Source organism: Hyla sarda, chromosome 3 (assembly GCF_029499605.1).
Source record: "Hyla sarda isolate aHylSar1 chromosome 3, aHylSar1.hap1, whole genome shotgun sequence".
Taxonomy (NCBI): Eukaryota; Metazoa; Chordata; class Amphibia; order Anura; family Hylidae; genus Hyla; species Hyla sarda.
In genome coordinates this window covers 394,149,155-394,165,819 of record NC_079191.1, presented here as the reverse complement: position 1 = coordinate 394,165,819, position 16,665 = coordinate 394,149,155, and the positions used below count along the sequence as shown (strand labels likewise).

General features: G+C 41.5%; 1 long non-coding RNA gene across 1 annotated transcript in view; it reads right to left on the bottom strand.

The window, feature by feature from the left end:
* Positions 1 to 16,665, bottom strand: part of LOC130360848 (uncharacterized) — an 89,297-nt gene that overhangs the window by 23,240 nt on the left and 49,392 nt on the right. The window contains exon 3 of the long non-coding RNA XR_008890830.1: positions 2,121 to 2,219. This is a non-coding gene — a long non-coding RNA (uncharacterized LOC130360848). The remainder of the gene's footprint in view (positions 1 to 2,120; positions 2,220 to 16,665) is intronic.

The following is a 16,665-nucleotide window of genomic DNA, read 5'->3' as shown; positions in this document are numbered from 1 at the left end:
AGGGCTCTCTGTAAACAACTCAAGATTAAATTAAACTTCTCTTCTGCTTATCATCCTCAATCCAATGGGCAAGTAGAAAGAATTAACCAGGTTCTGGGTGACTATTTACGGCATTTTGTTTCCTCCCGCCAGGATGACTGGGCAGATCTTCTACCATGGGCCGAATTCTCATACAACTTCAGAGTCTCTGAATCTTCTGCTAAATCCCCATTTTTCGTGGTGTACGGCCGTCACCCTCTTCCCCCCCTCCCTACTCCCTTGCCCTCTGGTTTGCCCGCTGTGGTTGAAGTGACTCGTGATCTTTCCACCATATGGAAAGAGACCCAAAATTCTCTGTTACAGGCTTCATCTCGCATGAAAAGGTTTGCCGATAAGAAAAGAAGAACTCCCCCCATCTTTGCTCCCGGAGACAAGGTATGGCTCTCCGCTAAATATGTCCGCTTTCGTGTCCCCAGTTACAAACTGGGACCACGCTATCTTGGTCCTTTCAAAGTCTTGTGCCAGATTAATCCTGTCTCTTACAAACTCCTTCTTCCTCCTTCTCTTCGTATTCCCAATGCCTTCCATGTCTCTCTCCTTAAACCTCTCATCATCAACCGTTTCTCTCCCAAACTTGTTTCTCCCACTCCTGTTTCCGTCTCTTCTGACATCTTCTCCGTGAAGGAGATACTGGCCTCCAAGACGGTCCGAGGGAAAAAAATTTTTTGGGTTGATTGGGAGGGCTGTGGTCCAGAAGAGAGATCCTGGGAACCTGAGGACAACATCCTAGACAAAAGTCTGGTCCTCAGGTTCTCAGGCTCCAAGAAGAGGGGGAGACCCAAGGGGGGGGGTACTGTTACGCCGAGCGCTCCGGGTCCCCGCTCCTCCCCGGAGCGCTCGCAACATCCTCGCAACTGCAGCGCCCCGGTCAGATCTGCTGACCGGGTGCGCTGCGATACCTCTCCCAGCCGGGATGCGATTCGCGATGCGGGTGGCGCCCGCTCGCGATGCGCACCCCGGCTCCCGTACCTGACTCGCTCTCCGTCGGTCCTGTCCCGGCGCGCGCGGCCCCGCTCCTTAGGGCGCGCGCGCGCCGGGTCTCTGCGATTTAAAGGGCCACTGCGCCGTTGATTGGCGCAGTTGGCTTAATCAGTGTGTTCACCTGTGCACTCCCTATTTATACCTCACTTCCCCTGCACTCCCTCGCCGGATCTTGTTGCCATCGTGCCAGTGAAAGCGTTCCTTGTGTGTTCCTAGCCTGTGTTCCAGACCTCCTGCCGTTGCCCCTGACTACGATCCTTGCTGCCTGCCCCGACCTTCTGCTACGTCCGACCTTGCTCTTGTCTACTCCCTTGTACCGCGCCTATCTTCAGCAGTCAGAGAGGTTGAGCCATTGCTAGTGGATACGACCTGGTTACTACCGCCGCTGCAAGACCATCCCGCTTTGCGGCGGGCTCTGGTGAATACCAGTAGTAACTTAGAACCGGTCCACTAGCACGGTCCACGCCAATCCCTCTCTGGCACAGAGGATCCACCTCCTGCCAGCCGAATCGTGACATATATATATATATATATATATATATATATATTTATACATATATATATATATATATATATATATATATATATATATATATATATAGGAGTCAGAATAGGACAATTTTAAACATACTAATTTTCTTACAAAAAGTTTTTTTTGTTAAAGTAGTACAATAACAGGCAATTACTTAAAAATATGTAAGAATTCAAAAAGGCTATCAAATGGAGGGTAGTCATAATTATGGCCAATGCTATGGAGATAATATTCTAATGAAAAGCAATCTGTAAAATATTGTTGGGCATTGGGCAGCTTGGCAACCTTGCCTGGTGATCTCCATATTTGCTGATTGCTATGTGTAAATAATTTGCTGTGGTAGACAAGTGTGATCAAATGAACAACTATTTAAGCTATATATTATGAAGTGTTTCATATGTAATATTTTTAATTATTATCTCATGATACCTTAATGTTACATTGCATGTTATTTTTTGTGATTGGAATGTTGCCTAGCTCCAGGCAAAGAACTCAGCATGTGACAATACCAGACTACCTAAAGGATTGAGAGTTTATAAGGGTAACATAGGAAATATAGGAAACTTACTAATGTATGCTCTTTAGAAGTTCTGCTTCATTTATTTGAATTGCAAAGTCACATTCTTCTACCTCAACAGCATTGCTGCTTCTGTCCTGAATATGGCAGCTGATGGAGAATCATTAAAGGAAAACATCCGCAAAAATTCACTTATGCCCTATCCTGTGGAAACTTAAATGGAAACCAATGCAAATGGAATACCTTTCAGTAGGATATTCTGATGTACTAGGTTGTGTCACATGACTGAAGAGTTAAAAAAAAGCACTCCAAGTTTTTTTTTTATTGCCTATATCATGCAGACTTATGGGAGAATGTCATATGGTCAGATGAAACCAAAGTAAAACTTTTTGGTAAAAACTCAACTTGCCATGTTCGGAGAAGAAAGAATGCTGAGTTGCATCCAAAGAGCACCATACCTACTGTGAAGCATGGGGGTGGAAACATCATGCTTTGGGGATGTTTTTCTGCACAGGGACCAGGACGACTGAGCCATGTAAAGGAAAGAATGAATGGGGCCATGTATCATGAGATTTTGAGGGAAAACCTCCTCCATCAGCAAGGGCAGTGAAGATGAAACGTAGCTGGGTCTTTCAGCATGACAATGATCCCAAACACACTGCCCGGGCAATGAAGGAGTGGCTACATAAGGAGCATTTCAAGGTCCTGGAGTGCCCTAGCCATTCTCCAGATCTCAACCCCATAGAAAACATTTGGAAAGAGTTTAAAGTCTGTGTTGCCCAGCGACAGCCACAAAACATCACTGCTCTAGAGGAGATCTGCATGGGGGAATGGGCCAAAATACCAGCAACAGTGTGTGAAAACCTTGTGAAGACTTACAGAAAATGTTTGACCTCTGTCATTACTAACAAAATGTATATAAAAAACCATTGAGATGAACTTTTGTTATTGACAGAATACTTGTTTTTCACCATAATTCGCAGATAAATTCTTTAAAATTCAGACAATGTGATTTTATGGATGTTTTTTTTCTCAATATGTCTCTCATAGTTGAGGTATACCTATGATGGAAATTACAGGCCTCTCTAATCTTTTTAAGTGGAAGAACTTTCACAATTGGTGGCTGACTAAATGCTTTTTTGTCCCACTGTACTTGTATGGGGCTTGAAACCAAAACCCCATCCTTCACATAAGGGGGTAGGTTAAGGTTCATTTAACCATTATATATTTTTGTTTGACATATAAGTAACATGTGACCAGGAATTAGCGAAATATCTTCAGCCGTACAGGAGTTATGCTGGAAGATACATTGCTCATATATTTCCACTGGACATTCAACAAAAACCCAGACCTCCATTAATGGGGGGAGGGTGGTGGTGGTGGTAGGCTAGGGTTAAATTAACTCATACATTTTTAGTTTCGTTTTTAAGTAACATGTGACAGAGTATTATAGAAATATTTCCAGCTGTTTGGAAATTATGCCGTAACATATATTGCCCATAGACTTGTATGGGACTTTAAGCAAAGACCCTGACCCTCGTAAATAGGGGAGGGTAAGGGTAAATTACCTATCCTATGTTTGTTGTTGACATATAAGTAACATGTGTACCAAGTTTCATGTTAATATCTTTAGCCGTTTGGAAGTGATGCTGGAACACTCACACACACACACACTCACACACACACACACACTCACACACACACACTCACACACACATTGCCTCTCATTTACTTACAGCATTCCAACTCTTTTTGTTGGGTTGTGTGCCTAAATTCTGTGTAAATTCTGAATGTAGGACAGAGAAAAGCTGACAGAATAAGAAACACTCAGAGTGGAAAAAAAAAAAAAAACTACAAAATGTGCGTGGTTTTTGGGAAAAGAGTCGTGTTCCCCACAGAGAGAGAAACACATTCCCTTATGCTGTATTCAAGCATTGTTTGTTTTTTTGTTTTTTTGCTGTGTTTTAGCTGTTTTTGCTTTGATGTTTCCAACATTGTGGCAAAGATGGTAATGTTTTACTGCAATTTTAATTTGATGTTTTTAGCATGATTTTAAAAACAAAATGCAAAAAAAGTTAAGAATAACTAATGCAGTAAGAATTTAACGTGCACACAGCCAAAAGACTTCAGATCTTCATAAAATCCCTCAATTGTGATAAAAGTTCAAATAACTTTTGCCCCATGGCAATATTTCTCTAAGAAACTTTGAAGAAGAAAACACATCAAAACTGCACATAATTTGAACTAACACACTTATCCATGAGTCCATTTCAGTAATGGATTTACATCTAAATTGGAATTAAAAAGTAGCATTTTTTTTTCAAAACTATGCAACGTATTGATCTTCTCTGCCAAACTCGCCAAATGGGCTGAGCTTACAGCAGAGAGGTCATGGTTTTACTCAAGGGGGGTGTTGCTGCCTGCGCATGCCAAATTTAATATAGTTTACACTTGTTAGCAAGTGTAAACTATAGGTGAAATTTCCATCTTAGAGGTTAGGCAGCCTCAGATATGCACGGCTTTATGTAAACGCAAGGGCCTCTACATCAGGGGTCTCAAACTCAAATCATCTGTGCGCCATTGGAGGTAGAGGCTGGACCGCATGCACCCCTCACATATAATGCCTCCATCATGCGCCCCTCACATATAATGCCCTCATTATGGGCCGCCTCACATATAATGCCCCCATCATGCGCCCCTCACATATAATGCCCTCATTATGCGCCGCCTCACATATAATGCCCCCATCATGCGCCCCTCACATATAATGCCCTCATCATGTGCCCCTCACATATAATGCCCCCATCATGCTCCCCTAACATATAATGCCCTCATTATGTGCCGCCTTACATATAATGCCCCCATCATGTGCCCCTCACATATAATGCCCCCATTATGCGCCCCTCACATATAATGCCCCCATCATGTGCCCCTCAAATATAATGCTCCCAGACAAGCCCCCAGATAGATATGACCCCCATCTGGTAGGGCTCCCCAGTAGGTACATAGGCCCCCATATAGATATGACCCCCATCTGGTAGGGATCCCCAGTAGGTACACAGGCCCCCAGATAGATATGACCCCCATTAGGTAGGGCTCCCAAGTAGGTATAGAGGACCCAGATAGATTTGATATCCATCACTGATGTGGGTAATATCTATCTGGGGGCCTGTCAACCTATTGGGGAGCCCTACCTGATGATCAGGTAGGGGTTCCAAATAGGTGTACAGGCCCCCAGATAGATATTACCACGGCAGGTAGGGCTCCTATTTAAACAAGTATGCCCCCTAAGAAGATAGGTTAGCCCCTGGTGATAAGCAGGTCCTCCCTTATTCGGCAAGTAATTAGGCAAGTTAAGTTAAGTTTCACAACTACAGTACTTACATCTCCCTGCTGCAGCCTAAAACGAGCCTTCTTTACGGGGATGCGTGCATTAGGTAATGTCAGCATCCCGGTGTCTTGCGCTCCAGGAAGGCTCGTTATAGGCTGCAGCAGGGAGATATAGGTACAGTAGCAGTGTGTGCCTACATGTGTGTGAAGTCTTCTGGCATTTAGCCCTGCTTGCCCGAAGCAGGGCTAAATGCCTGAAGAAATCACCTGGCCAGCACCTGGTCTGTCAAATTTTGTTCCGCGGGCCGCAAATGGCCCGCGGGTCAGGAGTCTGAGACCCCTGCTCTACATAAATCCAGCAGGCTTGTGCATTGTAACTTCGCTCCGTGCAGCAGATGACAGGACATGCTGCAGGAGAGATCAAGGGGGTTCTATGCAGCGTGCCCCCCGCAATCAGACATCTTTTCCCCTATCCTCTGGATAGGGAATAAGATGTCTATTGGAGGAGTAACCCTTTAAAGCATTACTGTCATTTAATAATTGTCGTACAGACATGTAAAAAGTCCTGTTTGGTCAGGGTCTCAGTGCTGTGACTCCCACTGATCTCTAGATATGGTTTGAACAGCACTGCATGGATTGGAGCTAGATTTGTCTCATTGAAGCCAACCAATTGAGGCAGGATTTACTGAACATCTAATATGTATAGGGGCCTCCAGACTCTCTTCAACATCCAATGTTGGATGCTACACTGATTGACAATCAATTTCACATGCTATTGTCAAATGGAACAGACATCAGGTGGAAATTATAGGCAATTAGTAACAAAACCCCAATAAAGGAGTGGTTCTGCAGGTGGTGACCACAGACCACTTCTCAGTTCCTATGCTTCCTGGCTGAGGTTTTGGTCACATTTGAATGCTGGCGGTGCTTTCACTCTAGTGGTAGCATGAGACAGAGTCTACAACCCACACAAGTGGCTCAGGTAGTGCAGCTCATCCAGGATGGCACATCAATGTGAGCTGTGGCAAGAAGGTTTGCTGTGTCTGTCAGTGTAGTGTCCAGAGCATGGAGGCACTACCAGGAGACAGGCCAATACATCAGAAGACATGAAGGAGGCTGTAGGTGGGCAACAAGCCAGCAGCAGGACCGCTACCTCCGCCTTTGTGCAAAGAGGAGGAAGAGCAGGAGGAGCACTGCCATAGCCCTGCAAAATGACCTCCAGCAGGCCACAGATGTGCATGTGTCCACTCAAATGGTCAGAAACAGACTCCATGAGGGTGATATGAGGGCCCGACATCCAGGGCCCGAAATCCGGGGTTGTGTTTACAGCCAAACACCATACAGGATGTTTGGCATTTGCCAGAGAATACCAATATTGGCGTCTGGAGACGCCGTGGAGAACGTTCTGCTGCCTGCAACATTTTCCAGCATGACCGGTTTGGCTGTGGGTCAGTAAAGGTGTGGGGTGGCATTTTTCTGGGGGGCCACTCAGCCCTCTGAGATCCTAAGACCCCTTGTGAGACCATATGCTGGTGCGGTTGGCCCTGGGTTCCTCCTAAAGCAAGACAGTGTTAGACTCATGTGACTGCAGTGTGTCAGCAGTTCTTGTAAGAGGAAGGCATTGATGCTATGGACTGGTCCACCCCTTACCCAGACCTGAATACGATTTAGCACATCTGGGACATCATGTCTCGCTCCATACACCAACGCCACCACAGACTGTCCAGGAGTTGGTGGATGCTTTAGTCCAGGTCTGGGAGAACATCCCTCAGGAGACCATCCGCCACCTCATCAGGAGCATGCCCAGGTGTTGTAGGGAGGTCATACCCATGGCCATGCACACTACTGAGCCTCATTTTGACTTGTTTTAAGGACATTACTAGAGGTGAGTGAATTTTAGAAACATTTGATTCGGCTGATTCGCCGAATGAAAAAAAAAATCGATTCAATCAGAATAAATTCTCGGTGAATTTTTATTATTAATGTATTTTAATGATGTGTTTAATGAAGTGTATGTGTTTCACTTTTTTTTCTGTTTTTTATTTTTATTTTTAGGTAGTAGTACTACTACTCCCAGCATGGACTGTTCCATGATGGGAGTAGTAGTACATGTGCTAATAGACAGAATGCACTGGGTGTCACTCCTGACACCCACTGTGATCATCCTGTATAATGTTTAGATGCGGGCGGTTTTCTCGCATCTAGATAGGACGATCTCATTGGGTGTCAGGAGTGACACCTGCTGTGATCTGTCCTTAACTGCAGGTACTACTGCTCCCAACATGGAGCACACTCCGCGATCGTCCGGTATAATGTATAGATACGGCCAGGCGTCCACTCTTCTCTGGTCCCACTGTAGTATGAGTATATGCCGTATATATATATATATATATATATATATATATACCTTTTATTCATAAATCCCGCAGAAAGCTGTGAGTGGCTGGAACCATTTGGCCAATCACAGCTCTCTGCAGGAAATATGAATAATTGATGTGAATTCTATTCACATCACTGGCCGGCTGGAGTATAGTGCAGAGATGCGAGCACAGGAGAAAGCCGCTCCATCTCTGCAAAAGAGAGGACAATCGCATCGGGTGTCAGGAGTGACACCCGGAGTGATCTGTCTATTAGTACAGGTACTAAAAGCGAAACACACATGCACACACACTTTATTAAACACAATAATAAAAAACATTACTAATAAAAATAAAATAAAAAATTCATGAGAAAAAAATGTATTATTTTTACATTTAAATGGCCTCTTTCAAAATTTTTATTATTGTCGGCTAGATTTTTAGGTCCCTGCCAGCCACATAAATTCATCCCTGTTTAAAAATTAACTTTAATTTATTTATTTTTTTCTCCAAGAATGGAGTCTACATTTTAGGCTGCTTTCACACTATGAGTATTAAACATCCATTTTCTGTTTTGTATAATTAAAAAACAGATGTATAATAATGGATGAAATAACGGTAGCTAATGGCTGAGTAAGGTACATCAAAATAATGGACATATGTGTGTGTTTCACTTTTTTTTCTCTATTTTTAAATTTTTTTAGGTAGTACTACTACTCTAGTTCCTGTACTAATAGACAGATCACAGTAGGTGTCACTCCTGATACCCCATGCGATTGTCCTTTCTATTGCAGAGATGGAGTGGCTTTCTCCTGCACTCGCATCTCCCCACTGTACTCCGGCCGGCCAGTGATGTGAATAAAATTTACATCACTTATTCATATTTCCCGCAGAGAGCTGCGATTGGCCAGATGGTTCCAGCCACTAACAGCTCTCTGCGGGAAATATGAATAATAGGTATATATATGGCATATACTCATACTACAGTGGGACCAGAGAAGAGAAGCCGGCCGTACGCATCTATACATTATACAAGACGATCGCAGTGGGTGTCGGAAGTAACACCTGATGCGATCTGTCTATTAATGCAGGTACTACAGCTCACAGCATGGAACAGAGTCTGCTCCATGTTGGAAGAAGTAGTACCTGCAGTTGAGGACAAATCACAGTGGGTCTCACTCCTGACACCCGCTGCGATCGTCCTCTCTTTTGCAGAGATGCGAGCGCAGGAGAAAGCCACTCGCATTTATACATTATACAGAACGATTGCAGGGGTGTCGCTAATGAAGAAAATCATTATTTTTAGTCGAGTTGAAGTTCGGATTCGGTCCGAAACTAATTTTTCATGAAATTCGGAACAAATTCGACTTCGTCAGATTTGATTCGCTCATCTCTGGACATTGAAAGTTGAATCAGCCTGTAAGTTCAAAGTTGAATCAGCCTGTTGTGTAGTTGTCCATATCCAGACCTCCATGGGTTGATACATTTGATTTCCATTGATAATTTTTGTGTGATTTCAACTATGTAAAGACGAAAGTATTTCATACGATTAGTTCATTCATTCAGATCTGTGTGTTATCTTAGTGTTCCCTTTATTTTTTTGAGCAGTGTATTTGTCTGCTGGTACCTGGAGCGTTCCTACATTAAACTATTCCTAATATACATGAAGTAGCAATTTACCCTAAAAAATGTATGCAAGGCCCTAGTTGCAAACATAGCTTCTCAAAAAAGAGACAGAATATTTCTTACACTGCAACCTCCGTGTTGCAAAAAAAAAAAGTGTTATCAAAAAGTGTTAACTAATAATGGGAGGGGGGTGAGGGTAACAGGTGAGTGCCTACACTCAGAGCCCTACCTATTCTAGGGGGGGGGGGCTCCTAAACTAAGTGTGGATAGGAATGGGGAACATAGAGACAATATATACAGATAAGTTAGCCTCTTCTACCAACGCGTTTCGCCTAATGTGGAAACATAGGCTCATCAGGGGACAAGAGGGCAACAAATATATACAGCGATGACAAGGTATTAGTACATTCAAGCATAAATGAGTTAACACTTAGGTACTAGACGATTGACATAAAACAGATACAGTCTGATAAGTAAAAGAAGGTAGGAATTGGTCACAGTGGTCAGGGACAGTCAAACTTGGGTATATGTTGTCAGTGTCTAATTGTCAAAATATAGATGCATAGAGACATTTAGAAATGGGATATCAGATACAGTACAGTATTAGACCTAAATGATGTATAATGGTGTCCTATACAGGTTAAGGTGATAGTAAAGAGATAATCTTCAGAGTATTTAGATTCACTCCATGTAAAATTTCATACTGCAAAAAACAAATTAGAGGACATGAGACACCCAATCTCAAAGAATATTTATAGAGATTCCAAATCGTATATCAATTTGTCTTACCACAGGTGTGAATATGTGGTAGGCGCCATAGTCAATGGAAAATGATGATAAATCAAGGAGGTAACGTTAGGTCTAGACAAAAAAGATAAACGCAAAAAATTGTAGTGTCCAACCACAGTACAGAACCAAAGAATTAGAAAACAAAGGACCCATCACATACCCTGATGCGACAACCTGTACATGTATGATATCCCATATAGGCCAGATTCAATTGGTTCCAAATCTAAGTTGATAACTGTGAACCCAAGAACATCAATTGATATTATCCATGTGCTTATAGTATAAGTATATACTAATAAGATACAAAGTAAGCCAGTTGTACTGACCTGTCCACAGCCACTAAATAGAGTCAGCGTGTACATAGACAAGATAAGGCCATTTAGTCCGAGATAAATCCCAGGTAGCTAAAGAGAAAAAATGAAGCCAGATCAAGAAGAAGGAAACTGTATGGACAGTCTATAAGCAAGATGTATAAAATAACTCCTTAAATACCTTGTTAGATGAAAATATGATGTCTGCTACCAAAGATGGTGAGCGCCAGCACGCCGCTGGATATCAAGGCTCACCCGGCGTTTAAATAGAGCTCCCAGGCGTCTGTAATGATGCTGCTTCCGGTGTATGGAACGCAGCAAAAACATCACATCCGGCGAATTGACCCGCACAGAAGGCGGAACTAATCGCGGCGCCACACACAACGTGTGAAGCGCAACCGGAAGTTTACTGTGGTTCAATGGACCGCAGACCCAGGCAACTACCGGTGCCTGGAACGCACAGCGATATATCTTAGATATATCGCTGTGCGTTCAAGGCACCGGTAGTTGCCTGGGTCTGCGGTCCATTGAACCACAGTAAACTTCCGGTTGCGCTTCACACGTTGTGTGTGGCGCCGCGATTAGTTCCGCCTTCTGTGCGGGTCAATTCGCCGGATGTGATGTTTTTGCTGCGTTCCATACACCGGAAGCAGCATCATTACAGACGCCTGGGAGCTCTATTTAAACGCCGGGTGAGCCTTGATATCCAGCGGCGTGCTGGCGCTCACCATCTTTGGTAGCAGACATCATATTTTCATCTAACAAGGTATTTAAGGAGTTATTTTATACATCTTGCTTATAGACTGTCCATACAGTTTCCTTCTTCTTGATCTGGCTTCATTTTTTCTCTTTAGCTACCTGGGATTTATCTCGGACTAAATGGCCTTATCTTGTCTATGTACACGCTGACTCTATTTAGTGGCTGTGGACAGGTCAGTACAACTGGCTTACTTTGTATCTTATTAGTATATACTTATACTATAAGCACATGGATAATATCAATTGATGTTCTTGGGTTCACAGTTATCAACTTAGATTTGGAACCAATTGAATCTGGCCTATATGGGATATCATACATGTACAGGTTGTCGCATCAGGGTATGTGATGGGTCCTTTGTTTTCTAATTCTTTGGTTCTGTACTGTGGTTGGACACTACAATTTTTTGCGTTTATCTTTTTTGTCTAGACCTAACGTTACCTCCTTGATTTATCATCATTTTCCATTGACTATGGCGCCTACCACATATTCACACCTGTGGTAAGACAAATTGATATACGATTTGGAATCTCTATAAATATTCTTTGAGATTGGGTGTCTCATGTCCTCTAATTTGTTTTTTGCAGTATGAAATTTTACATGGAGTGAATCTAAATACTCTGAAGATTATCTCTTTACTATCACCTTAACCTGTATAGGACACCATTATACATCATTTAGGTCTAATACTGTACTGTATCTGATATCCCATTTCTAAATGTCTCTATGCATCTATATTTTGACAATTAGACACTGACAACATATACCCAAGTTTGACTGTCCCTGACCACTGTGACCAATTCCTACCTTCTTTTACTTATCAGACTGTATCTGTTTTATGTCAATCGTCTAGTACCTAAGTGTTAACTCATTTATGCTTGAATGTACTAATACCTTGTCATCGCTGTATATATTTGTTGCCCTCTTGTCCCCTGATGAGCCTATGTTTCCACATTAGGCGAAACGCGTTGGTAGAAGAGGCTAACTTATCTGTATATATTGTCTCTATGTTCCCCATTCCTATCCACACTTAGTTTAGGAGCCCCCCCCCCCCTAGAATAGGTAGGGCTCTGAGTGTAGGCACTCACCTGTTACCCTCACCCCCCTCCCATTATTAGTTAACACTTTTTGATAACAATTTTACCAGTGAAATAAATTAAGATTTGATATCTAAACCCTATTGGTGATTTTTCACTCTTGCTATATAATATTTACTCTCACCAAGGGATACCTTTATCATTTTATGGATTGAGAAAACCAATTATCTATATTTTCTCTTGAGTTTTTTTTTTTAAAAAAGTCAAAGTTATGGATTGCTCTCATACATTTTTAACCCGCAAAGTACACATTTGTGAGTATTATCTCAAAGTGTAAAAAATCCCTTGTAGTTACTGTGAGCCAGAGATTTTTTATGAAGTCTTCTATTTAATAAGGTATTTTAATTTAGTAAACAAATGAACATTAAAAAAAAAATGTTACAAAGGTTCCCAAAGTATTAAGGTAGATATAGAAAGAAGAGGAGACCATCAAAGGGGTGCCTTGTGTATTACCACAAGTAATAGGGAACAAAGAAAGCCCAAATTGGGCACAGGTTGCCCGTAGTTAGTGGGTGCTCACCTGGATAAATGGATGACATTCATCCATCCATTTACTCTCACTATTCACAATGCTGCTAGCTCTCCTTACCACACTGCATTCTCCTGAAACGCGTTATCCTGTTTGCTACTGCTTTCTTTTCAATAAATTGGTGCAGCTTTGGTTTTTATAACTCCTCTGGTCTGATCATTCATATCCATACCGGAAACCAGCAGCGCCATCTCTAAAAGGTCTTTTGAATACACTCTCCCACACGAAAGTAGTAACGTAGACAAGCAACATTTTTAAATATTTTAAGTGTTTTTTTTTTTTTTTGAATAGTGAATGTTGGGTAGTTGTACTGAGCAACCAAGCAGACTCCAACACTCATTTTCACAGTTCCATTGGAAAATAAAAATAGCAGCTTCATGGGCTCCTACAGGTAACTATTCCACTTCTGTACACCTGTTTTGATAAATTTTCCCTTTGTGTACAGTTTTGTTTTGCAACTACAATAAGTATTTTTTTTTTTACTTTCACTAATTGCTTTTTTATGATTTGTAGATATCTAAACAAGAGTATCCTTCCTTATTATTAGTTTTAGATATATTGCTTTGCAATGAGCTTGGAGATTAAGTCCTCGTGCACATACTCTAGCTGTATTTTGGCTTCATTTTTATTGCTTAAACTATCTTTTTTTTGTTTATAAAAAGAAAATGAGCAAGAACTGCTCTTAAATATTATAGACTGTGCATGAGTAATGTGTTATCATTACAAGTCATGCTGTAAAGTAGGCTACATTTCCCAAAAGTGAAATTGGAACTATATGACTTTATATTGCTAATCCTAGGTCCGGGTAGGTCCTAAGGGTATCTCCATTGTTTTGCATCACTTCTTGTCACCTCTGTCTCAGTTCATACAAGAATCCTATTGGTCGTTTCTTTGCTTCTTAAAGTAAATACCTCCACCCTTTTTAACATTAGCTTGTATGTATCTGCAGAACTGCGATAAGGCTGGCAAATATAATCCCCTGCCATTATCTGATTTTGTCAAAGGGGTTGTTATCCTTGGATCCCCAAAAGGACTCCTTTGCTAGATACGCCTCTGAAGAATCTTCATGATGCCTCACCATGGAAAAGTCCACCCTCCCCAGCTTTAAGTTGAACTATTGTGATCCCTTATTCTCTTAAATCTGTTATAGACCAAGGTTATAACTGTATGCCCTGGTAACACTCCCGCAGTTTGGAGCACACTCACAAGCTGAGTGCCCTTCATACTCGGTGGGTCCCGACTGCTATTAGCAACCAGGACCCATGGTTAATGCCGGGCAATTCTGATCGGGCCGATGCCCGGTATTAACCCTTTAGACATTGCGATCAAAGTTGATCTCAGCGTCTAAATGTGGAATCTAGCATTGCCGATAGCTCAGGGGAGCTGATCAGCACATCCGTGGTGAAATTACGGGTCCCAATCTGCTGAGTGGATGGCGGGAGGGCCCTTACCTGTCTCCTCGCCGTCAGCCGTGCTCTGATGTCCCCAGCAAAGCACTGATAACACTGAATAATGCTCAGCCAAAACTGTGTATGCAGTATGCAGATTGCATGTTATTTCTCACTATGGGAACTAAAAAAAAAAAACTAAATTTTTTTTAAAAATTAATAAAAGTGAATAAACCCCTTCCCTAATAAAAGTTTTAATCAAACCCCCCCCCCCCCATTTAAAAAAAAAAAGGGATTTAATTAAAAATAAACATAATCATATGTGGTACTGTCGCGTGCATAAATGTCAGAACTATTAAAGTATAACGTTAATTAAATTGTGGTATGGTACCAATAAAAACTACAGATCACCGGCCTAAAAATGAGCCCTCATACACCACAAATTGCAGAAATATAAAAAGTTGTAGGGGTCCGAAGAGGAAAATTCAGAGCATACTGATTTTGGTGCATGCAGTTAAAAAATTTTTAAAGTAATAAAATAATACCTACATAAATTGAGTATTGAAAAGTGCACTGTGTAGAAACAGAAGCCCCCAAAATTTACAAAATGGTGTTTGTTTTTTAAATTTCAACTCACAAATAATTTGTTTTTGGTTTCGACTCAGATTTTGTTATAAAATAAGTAATGTCCAGAGTAGGAGCAAATCCCCATAGAAAACCTATCCTGCTATGGACAGTTCCTAAAATGGACAGAGGTGTCAGCAGAGAGCACTGTGGTCAAGCAGAAAGGAAATTCAAAAGGAAAAGAACTTCCTGTGGATCATAAAAGCAGCTGATAAGTACTGGAAGGATTAAGATTTTTATATAGAAGTAATTTACAAATATGTTTAACTTTCTTGCACCAGTTGATTTAGAAACAAATGTTTTCCAGTGGGGTACCCCTTTTATATAGGTGCTCCTGTTACCTTAGGCCCTACTTTTCTGTATTTCTGTACATTTTGTACCATTATTACCTTTTTACATTGGTTTGTGCTTGGTTTGTCTCTTAGGTAGTAAAACCTTCAACAAGAGTTAATGTAAAAAGAACATATTGTTAGACATACTAGAACACAAAATAACAAGATCATAAAAGCTTTGATGTAGCCACAATTGGCTATTTCTTCAATTAGATATCTCAGATGAGGCCTACAATGTTTCAAAATATTTGGCATTTTTGGTTTTGTTCATTGTTTGATTGTTTTTTCTGTACAAGGTTGTGTCTAAGTATTTGTTTTATATTTGCAAATTTTTCATGAAGGTCTAATAAGAATTACCAAGGAACATGTGTTCATTGAATGTACGTAATAATATCTACATACTTTTATCAACAATAGAGGGATATATCAAATATAGACAAGTGTTGTATTTGTTGGCTACAGCCGGCAGCACTTAAACTTAAAGCAACAATAAATTCTGTGTAAAACAGCCTGAAAACAATTTATAAAATGTATAACTCTATAAAATGTATAACTAGCTTTTCTTTTCAGTACATTTTAAATTACTTAAAAGAAGTTTGTTTTTGAAACTGTGGAGCAGACTACATAATAACATATGAACATAGCATAGCATAAGCCAATTGAAAGAGAAATATTTGCATTTTAATGTTTGCTTTTTTCTTGTGTCTTGGTGTTCAGGTTCATTTATATGCATGAATATCATTCTCTAGGCAGCAGCTAATTACTTATATACAATCTTGCTTTAAAGGAGAACTCCGATGCTCTAAATTAATACCATAATGTAGCCTAGGCTCCCCTACCTTTCCAAAGATGCCATTTCCACGCGAATTGGTCCAGCCGGTCTTCCGTTATGCCTGTACAATCTGGTCACTTCTGGGTGCAGTGCATATGGAGTGTAGCGTAAAAGACTACATCTCCCATAATGCATTAGTCTAATTTTCTGTCCGCTCCTGCCCTCCCACTGATTTATTGGCCAGTGGCGATAACGATGTGCGCACGCGCACATCTATAACGTAGATTGGCCGGCGGCGTTTGCTGAGCTAAGCCTATGGCAGCTCAGCAAACCCGAATAAATGAATAGATTAGCGTGGGGGGAGTAGCCGACTCCGGGCTAGGAGGCCGGCAGAGCCCGCGCTGACTCATGGGAGGTATGAGTCACCAGGCTAAGTTGGCGGTGGAGTGCTGAATAAAGAAGTCGAGCGTCATCAGAAGACTGAAAACTACAGAGCTTCCGGTGAGCGACAGAAAGAAGAAGAGGACCGGGATCCTTACCATATGGACAGTGTAGGTACATTACAATTACAATTACAATACATTAAAATCATAACTCTTCTATATTTTCATCCACAGACTAGTATGAGGGCTTGTTTTTTGCGCGACCAGTTGTCCGTTGTAATGCCATCACTTACTTTACCAT